The sequence below is a fragment of the Malus domestica genome, chromosome 04, assembly GCF_042453785.1.
Source record: "Malus domestica chromosome 04, GDT2T_hap1".
Taxonomy (NCBI): domain Eukaryota; kingdom Viridiplantae; phylum Streptophyta; class Magnoliopsida; order Rosales; family Rosaceae; genus Malus; species Malus domestica.
Genome location: NC_091664.1, coordinates 547,146 through 554,550, shown reverse-complemented (window position 1 = coordinate 554,550; position 7,405 = coordinate 547,146). Strand labels below are relative to the sequence as shown.

Sequence of the window (7,405 nt, the reverse complement as noted above, 5' to 3'; positions counted from 1 at the left end):
AAGCCCAAGGGCCCCGAGGACGGTGAACCAAGCAATCAACCAAACCGCAATACCACCGCTCTTCAACCGTTGTTTCCGGCAGTCTTTCGGAAGAAGCCCAAGGGCAGTGCCATCCGCACTCCAAGGACGTTGAGCCAAGCGATGTAGTTAGGCACGCGGGTCCAGACCATTAACAAATTCGACAAAGGCTCGTATGAGAAGATGGCAGCGATGGTCAGTGTGAAGAAATGAAAGAAAAAATGCAACACCAATCGCCATGAGCCATCCCCATCCCACTGGCAGTGGCGAGAATAACCCAAGGCTTTCAGAAAATGTGGAAGACATCCGAAGGCAAGAAAGCCGAAAATTTGGGAAAAGTGTCATGTCCCCAGGTCCAAGGATGCAGCGGAAATGGTTCTAAAGTTGCACTTTAAAACAGATTACAGAGGCTCAAAGGCTCTCTGTGAAGCTCCTGCAGCTTCTCGGGTGTCTAAAGAGGTTTTCGACATCTCTCTTTCTCTTCTCAGAGATGCAACGGAGAAGAAACCATCACTCTGCATGTTTGAACAAGTGGAAAAAAAGAACCCAGCATGTCCAACGATGGTTCCGAGGCTCGCCAACAGCGCAAAGATGGACATACCAGCAGCAGCCATGCCGTGATCTCTGCCCAGCAAGTTCGTCCATGCCGAGAAGAAAAAGGAGCAGTTTGTGCCGCTGCAGTTTAGTCCTATGAATTTCTTCGGGGTTGTCTAAACCATCCCGTGAAGTTCCAATCAAACCTGAAATTTCCGTGAGAGTTCCGACGCCATGCTCTATCTTTTCAAAGTTGAAGATGTTGAATACTGCAGCAACAAGCAACAAGCACGAACATGGAAAAGCAACAACAAAATGACGGACGTGAAGACAAAATGAAATGGGCTTCAAGACAAAATGAATGAAAAGGAAGGAAAATAAAAGAAGGAAAAGTTGCTCATCACGTAGGAATATTGCTCTACATGGAGATTAAATAAAGAGAAGAAAACCAATGGCTTTTTCATTTGTTTTATTCATATAAGAGTTTATCAATTTTGGCTCTGAGAACAAGAAGTATGGAGACCATGTCCTCAAAAACCTGTCCTTCATAAGATCACCAAAGAATTTGACACGTTACTGCTGCTCCATTCTTTGAAGACGTTCCAGGAAAAAGAGGAACAAAGAAATAGTCTTGTTCATCACGTGGGAATCTGCTCATATAGAGGAAAAGTAAGGTCGATTGAAATTAGAAGTCCCATTGGAATTGGAGACCTTTAAAGTCAAATAAAGAAGTGTAAATCTTGATGTCAGATTGGTCATAAGTTTAGGTTTGATGGGTTCGAAATCACATGTTTAAATGGGTTTGAAAAGTTCAAAGAAGAATATAAAACGAGAGAGGGGAAATGCTAACTGAAATCATCAACTCATATGGAAAATTGCCCACGTGAAGAAGAAGAGGAAAGTTTTAAAGTCACATAAAAAAAAATAAAAAAAAGGAGGAGTAAAGCTTGTTGTCAGAAGGCTTGAAAATCCAAAGTGGGTTCAAAGTTCCAGGGGTTGAAAATTCAAAAGAAAAGTACATAAAAAAGAAGCATGAAGCCGTGTTAAACTTCAAAACGCACGAAGCCATATCAAGTATCAAATAGCACAAAGTCGCGATGAGTCTCAAAATTAATGAACTACGCCGGTTTGATTCCGTTAAGGATACGTAGGCAGTCTGATATCAAAGTTTTAGACGCAACCGTAAAGCCGAAACGAATCTCTGGTTTATATAAACTAAATTCATTCTTACTATTTTGATCAAGTAATTCTACAAAGAGTAAGAGAGATCTTCAAACACGAATTATTAGACTTTCAATTAATACATGTTGCTCATGCAATAAAGCCGAAGAAAAGTGGCCAATGGCACGAAGCCGAAGAAAAGTCTCAAATGGCATGAAGCCGTATCAAGTATCAAATGACACAAAGCTGCAACAAGTCTCAAAAATCAAGAAGTTACATACAGCTCCAATGGTTTAAAGTCCTCGCCCGCATGAGCTAAAACTGCACAAGGCATTAAAGCTCCAACGGCTTAAAGTCCTCGCCTGTATGAGCTAAAACTGCACAAGGCATCAGTTGCTCTTTGCCCGCATGAGCTAAAACTGCACAAGGCATTAAACTCCAACAAATACATCGTGAACTACGAGTGACTTGATCCCTCAAGAGGGTACGTAGGCAATCTAGGATTCGACCTAGATGCAGTCACAACATCAAACAAACACCAAAATCCTCAAGTTACATTTTATTCGAATTGGAATCAAAGGGTATTTCTTTCCCAAAAGAAAGGTTGTAATTAATAGGCGCGTAGCCTAGAATGGGTCGAACTCGAATTAATAAAACCCTCTTCGGAAAAATGAACGAGGGTGAAATTGTGTCGAGTGAATTATTTGTTTACATATTATGTACAATTTTTGCTCAACAATGAAGATCAAAGATGTATGTCGAGAACGTAGGCATTGTAAGTTTCTATATATATCAAGATGTAATTAGAATCTAATTAAACAGTTCGACCCTACGCAATTGACAATTGTACTGAATAATGAAGGAATAAATATGTGTGTTCGATCCTACTTATCCATGTATATAAGCAGTATAAGTGTTTGAAAATCAAAATTTCAAATTTGGACCTACGATGACCTGTGGCATGTTTTTTCTAACAAGTGTGGGGGAAATGTACTCTTCCAGTCAAAACGTCACTAATGTACTCTTCCAGAAAAGGGTACTCAATAAAGTTTTTTGAAAAGCAAATACTGAATTTTTTTTCTTTTTTCTTAAATTTAATTTGATGGCAATTTAAAGCCTTGTTTTGTTTGCTATCATTTAGACATAAAGTTCTACTTTATAGTGGCCTTTGTTATGTAAGAGATTGATAGGAACATCATGTTTAGCTTCATTCTGTTTATGTTCTTTTCTCTTTTCAAGTTAGGAGGCTTAAAATATCTCAGTTCAAACTTCAAAGACAAGTCATTTTGGCTTCTCCATTTATCCCATGAAAATACAAATTTGGGAGGATCAAGAAAAGGTTAAATTTTATTTGCAATAAAAAAAGTGCATGCATTCAACATCCAAGCCAAGAAGGGGATTGAGTTCATATAATTAACAAACACGATCATCCATAGCATATAGATTATTGACCCATTGAAATGTACTTTTCGATGGTTTGGCATACAAATTTGGGAGGACCAAGGAAAGAATAGTGACTGGATAGTAGGTCATTTCATCTTTTTTTTGTTTTGTTAATTTTATACTCAAAACAACATATGAACGGGTCCAAATCTTTTCCATGATCATGGTGGAACTATGTACGTTCTGATAATCTATATATCTATATATATAAAAGGAGAGCCCTAGTTTGGTGAAGCATTCAAAAATGCCAAGAAAGCCCCTTTGTTTTCTTCACAATCCAAATCCAGAAAATGAGGACAAACCCGGAAAAAAAACCATAACTAAAAAATCTGTATTAAAAAAATATATCTCTACTTTAGAATTAAAACTAACTATTTTAATTAACAAAAAAATGATGATAATTATCTACAATGGAGTTTTACGGTTATAGAACACCCTCATTCGTCCCCCCCCCCCCCCACCGTCCTCTAACTTCTCTTCCATTTTTAAAGCTTTTTCACGCCAAACCTCCTCTTCATTTTCCTTAGTTTGGTGCAAGGTTCGGGAGGTCAGATCACTCAGGAGGTAAAATGAATTTAACCAAAAAGAAAAAAATTAGAAAAAAAGGAGATAAAATTAGAAAAAAAAGGAGATAAAATTAGAAAAAAAAGGAGATAAAATTGAAAAGAACAAACGTGGAAGACACAAATTCAACCACGTTCGACGCAAATCAGTTTTCAAAGAAAAAAAACGAAAAAAATGAGATATAATGAATTTAAAAAAATGAGATAAAATGAATTTAACCCAACCAACCAACACCACTCCTCCTCCATTTTAGGAGAGCGAGAGCGTTTAATATCTCACAGAAAAAAACAATCTTTTATATATATATATATATATATAAATGGAGAAGACCAGTTTGGTGAAGCATTCAGAAATACCAAGAAAGCCCTTTTGTTTTCTTCACAATTGAAATCCAAAAATAGGAAAAATGGAGGACAAACTGGTAAAAAAACCTTTAACTAAAATAGAGATAAAAGCATCCAAACGGAGAGTTCAACAAGCTCCGCGAACGTGGGATTCAACAGTCTCCACGTTCTACAAACTACCAGCACCATCTACACTAACTTTCCAAGCAGTTTTCTCCACAACCATTGACACAAACATGTTCAATTTTCAAACTGATATTTGGACACACACAGAGAGACATGCGATGCTATTTGAATTAATTTGGTGAGATTCTTGACTCAAAAGGCATTTCCCAACCATTCATATCCATCTTCTGTGAAATCTTGGTGCTTTTTATTTTAGTTTTCTTAATTCTTTCTCTCCTTTTTGTTATAGGGCCAAGATGATTCTATTAGGCTCCAAAGTTCAAAGGTTTGAGTAACTTTGGGTAAATCTCTATCTAAATTTACCTTTTTAGTTTTTAGGTTTTTTTTAACGGTTTATCTTTTAGGTGATGAATTTGATGCGCTCTACTGCTGCTGCAGCTTTGAGGATGTATATATAAGTTTGTATTTAGTATTTCCAAGTCAATTTTAGTTTGTATTTACTGACACGAATTAAAGAACAAAGTTTATCATAAGCAAGGGTTCATGATATTGTGTTGATTTGTTTTAAAGGTTTTGATTTATCTCTATTTTTCTTTGTGCCTAATCTGCTTTTATTTCGTTAAAATAAATAAATAAAATTCTTCATATTCTATGGGGTTTTATGCAGGCATGAAATTTGATTCCTTTCAAACCAAAATTTATCTGCTCCAACCCCTTTGCGATGGGAACGACGACTTGCAAAAGTAGGGATGAAGAGTACTTCTCCTTCGACCCATTCATGGAATAAGTGTGTAATTGTCAGTTGCATTGAATATCATTAGGTATGAAGGAATGAGTGTGTGTGTTTGATTCTACTTATTAATTTATCAGTAGTAGATTGGAGGGGGAAGGAGATTTTTATTTTTTTGGTGGGATTGTTGGTTTCTTTTGAATTGGATATTAATGTAAGGTTATCAAATGTGTAGAGATTGTTTTAGTAAGGAAAACCTCAAAAGAGACCTTCACATTGCCAATGAAGGAATAACGATGGTTAAAACGTTCAATGTAACTACCCGAGAGATGTTACAAAAAGCCAGTGAAGACGTCTGCAACCTTGGGTGGGTTAATCAATCGGCATTTACAGGTCTCACAGTTTATCAAATTTGATTTGTATTTTCTTTCATCTTTAGTTCCCGATTACTTGAATTTTATATTTTTTGAGATCAGTTCCAGTTGGAGCGAGTTCAAATGCTGGAGAGAAGCATTTGTGGATGACTCTTGAATGACTCCATCAATATATGGGTTCAATTACAAAGGAGACATTTTGCAAGTGAATGTGCTTATTTTCAACTGGGTTTATGAACATTTTAATGAGAGACTGAGAATCTTGTTGGATGAAACACGCACTCCCTCTTTTACATCTGAAAACCCACAAACCCCTAAAATCGCTAACCTTCAAGAACGATTTGGTAAGCATTCTCCAATCTTCACATTTAAAAGTTGATGAACTAATATTGAAATATATTATATGGATGTGATTTTGAAAGCCGAATACAATTTTGTGTGGAAAATATACATGATACTGTATTAGATAAACTTTTATATTCCTCTGCGTAAGAGTTTTGCTTGCATTATGGGTGTGTTTGAGTTTCCTTATAGTAATGGTGACCATTCACGGCAATTCATTGTTTGCATGATCATCCTTATCACAAAATAAGGATAAATATGTCCCGCGCTTGATTAGTAAAAGTGTTTGTGCCAGGTCCTATAGTTTAACGTTAATACCATTATTGTTTACTCATTCATGAAACAAATGTAAAGTGATGTTTAGGGGTTCATATAGCGCCGGTGCAAAAATTAGATTCAGTTTGGAAATAACAAGATTCTCAGTTTCTAATCCATGAAAACTGTGGTGAGAAATTTTGAATTGATCGATATAGAGTTCCGTTACAAACCTAAATGAAGATTAACTGTTAGGAGACACGAATAATCACACTCTTTACATGAAATGTCAACATATGAGTACATGTTCTCTTCTTGATGCAATGCATATACATGGGTGGATTGGCCCATGTAGATATTTCTCACAAAGAAGGAATTCATGCATTAGAGATGAGATCAACATAGGTCGAGAAGAGTGATCACACAAATGGTCAAATTTTTTAGAAGACTTTAATGATGTGTTTGCATGAGCTAATTTAAATTTCTAAAAACTTAGGATATATGTATTAAGACTGCACCACCAAGTGAATAAAATGTAAAGGTATTGTATTAACATACTCTTTAACTTAGGCTATCTGTAATTCTTTTGAACAATTTTTCGTACATGTGTCAAAATGATAGAAAAGGTTTGAGTTTTTTTTATGATGGAATTCCAAGACTGCCATGTTATGGACTTCCAAGAGATTAAAAGCATAAAAGTAAAAAAAAAGGCATTTCAGAGATGAAGCATCAGGCCACGGGATCGCAATATTCTAATTGGGTTTCTACTGCAGTTTTATTTTAATTTTGTTTTGGTTTTGGATTGCTTTGTGATATTTGCGGTTTCCGATTGACTCTCTTCGATTGTTTTTTGTGACTTTTACAGTTTTACTTTTATTTTCAGAGCTTTTGTTAGAGATGAAAATTTGAATAAGAAGAAGACGGCAAGGAATTTGTAAGTAATTTTTTCGTTTCTCTTTTATTTTTCTGAATAGATTATTTTTTTAGTCTATGATTGGATGCAAGTGTTCCCAAGCAAATACTGAAAATTTTAGTCACTTTCTTAAATTTATGTCTGTTTATACCATATTTAGGGCCTCGTATTTAGACCTCGTATGAATACTCGGGGGACTTAAATGTAATAAGGTAATAAAGGAAAGGGCAAATATGTAATAAGTGAGGAGTCCTTATTCTATAAAAGGACCCCCCACCCTCACAATTGGGAGGCCATTTCTAGAGCCTTCTCACCCCTCTCAAAGCTCTCACTCTCAGAGCTCTCTCTCTCCCTCACTTCTCAAAGAAATACTATACAATCAGTGTGGACATAGCCCAAACTTTGGGGTGAACCACGATACATCTTGTGTTATTTACATTTCTTGCAGATTCACGGTCGGATTTACGTTGTTCCAAAACCTCCGGTTTTATACATCAACATTTGGCGCCGTCTGTGGGAATCGATACAAAAACTATGTCAGTTTCTTTCTCAATTTTTCATACCACCACCGTGGATCTGCAAAATCACAAAAAATCCAAAA

General features: G+C 36.1%; 1 long non-coding RNA gene across 1 annotated transcript; it reads left to right on the top strand.

The window, feature by feature from the left end:
- The first annotated feature begins 4,233 nt into the window (after positions 1-4,233).
- On the top strand, positions 4,234-5,289 carry LOC108171838 (uncharacterized). Its single transcript, XR_001788364.3, has 4 exons — positions 4,234-4,368; positions 4,480-4,531; positions 4,858-5,011; positions 5,156-5,289. It is a non-coding gene; the product is annotated as an uncharacterized lncRNA (long non-coding RNA).
- The last annotated feature ends 2,116 nt before the right edge of the window (positions 5,290-7,405 follow it).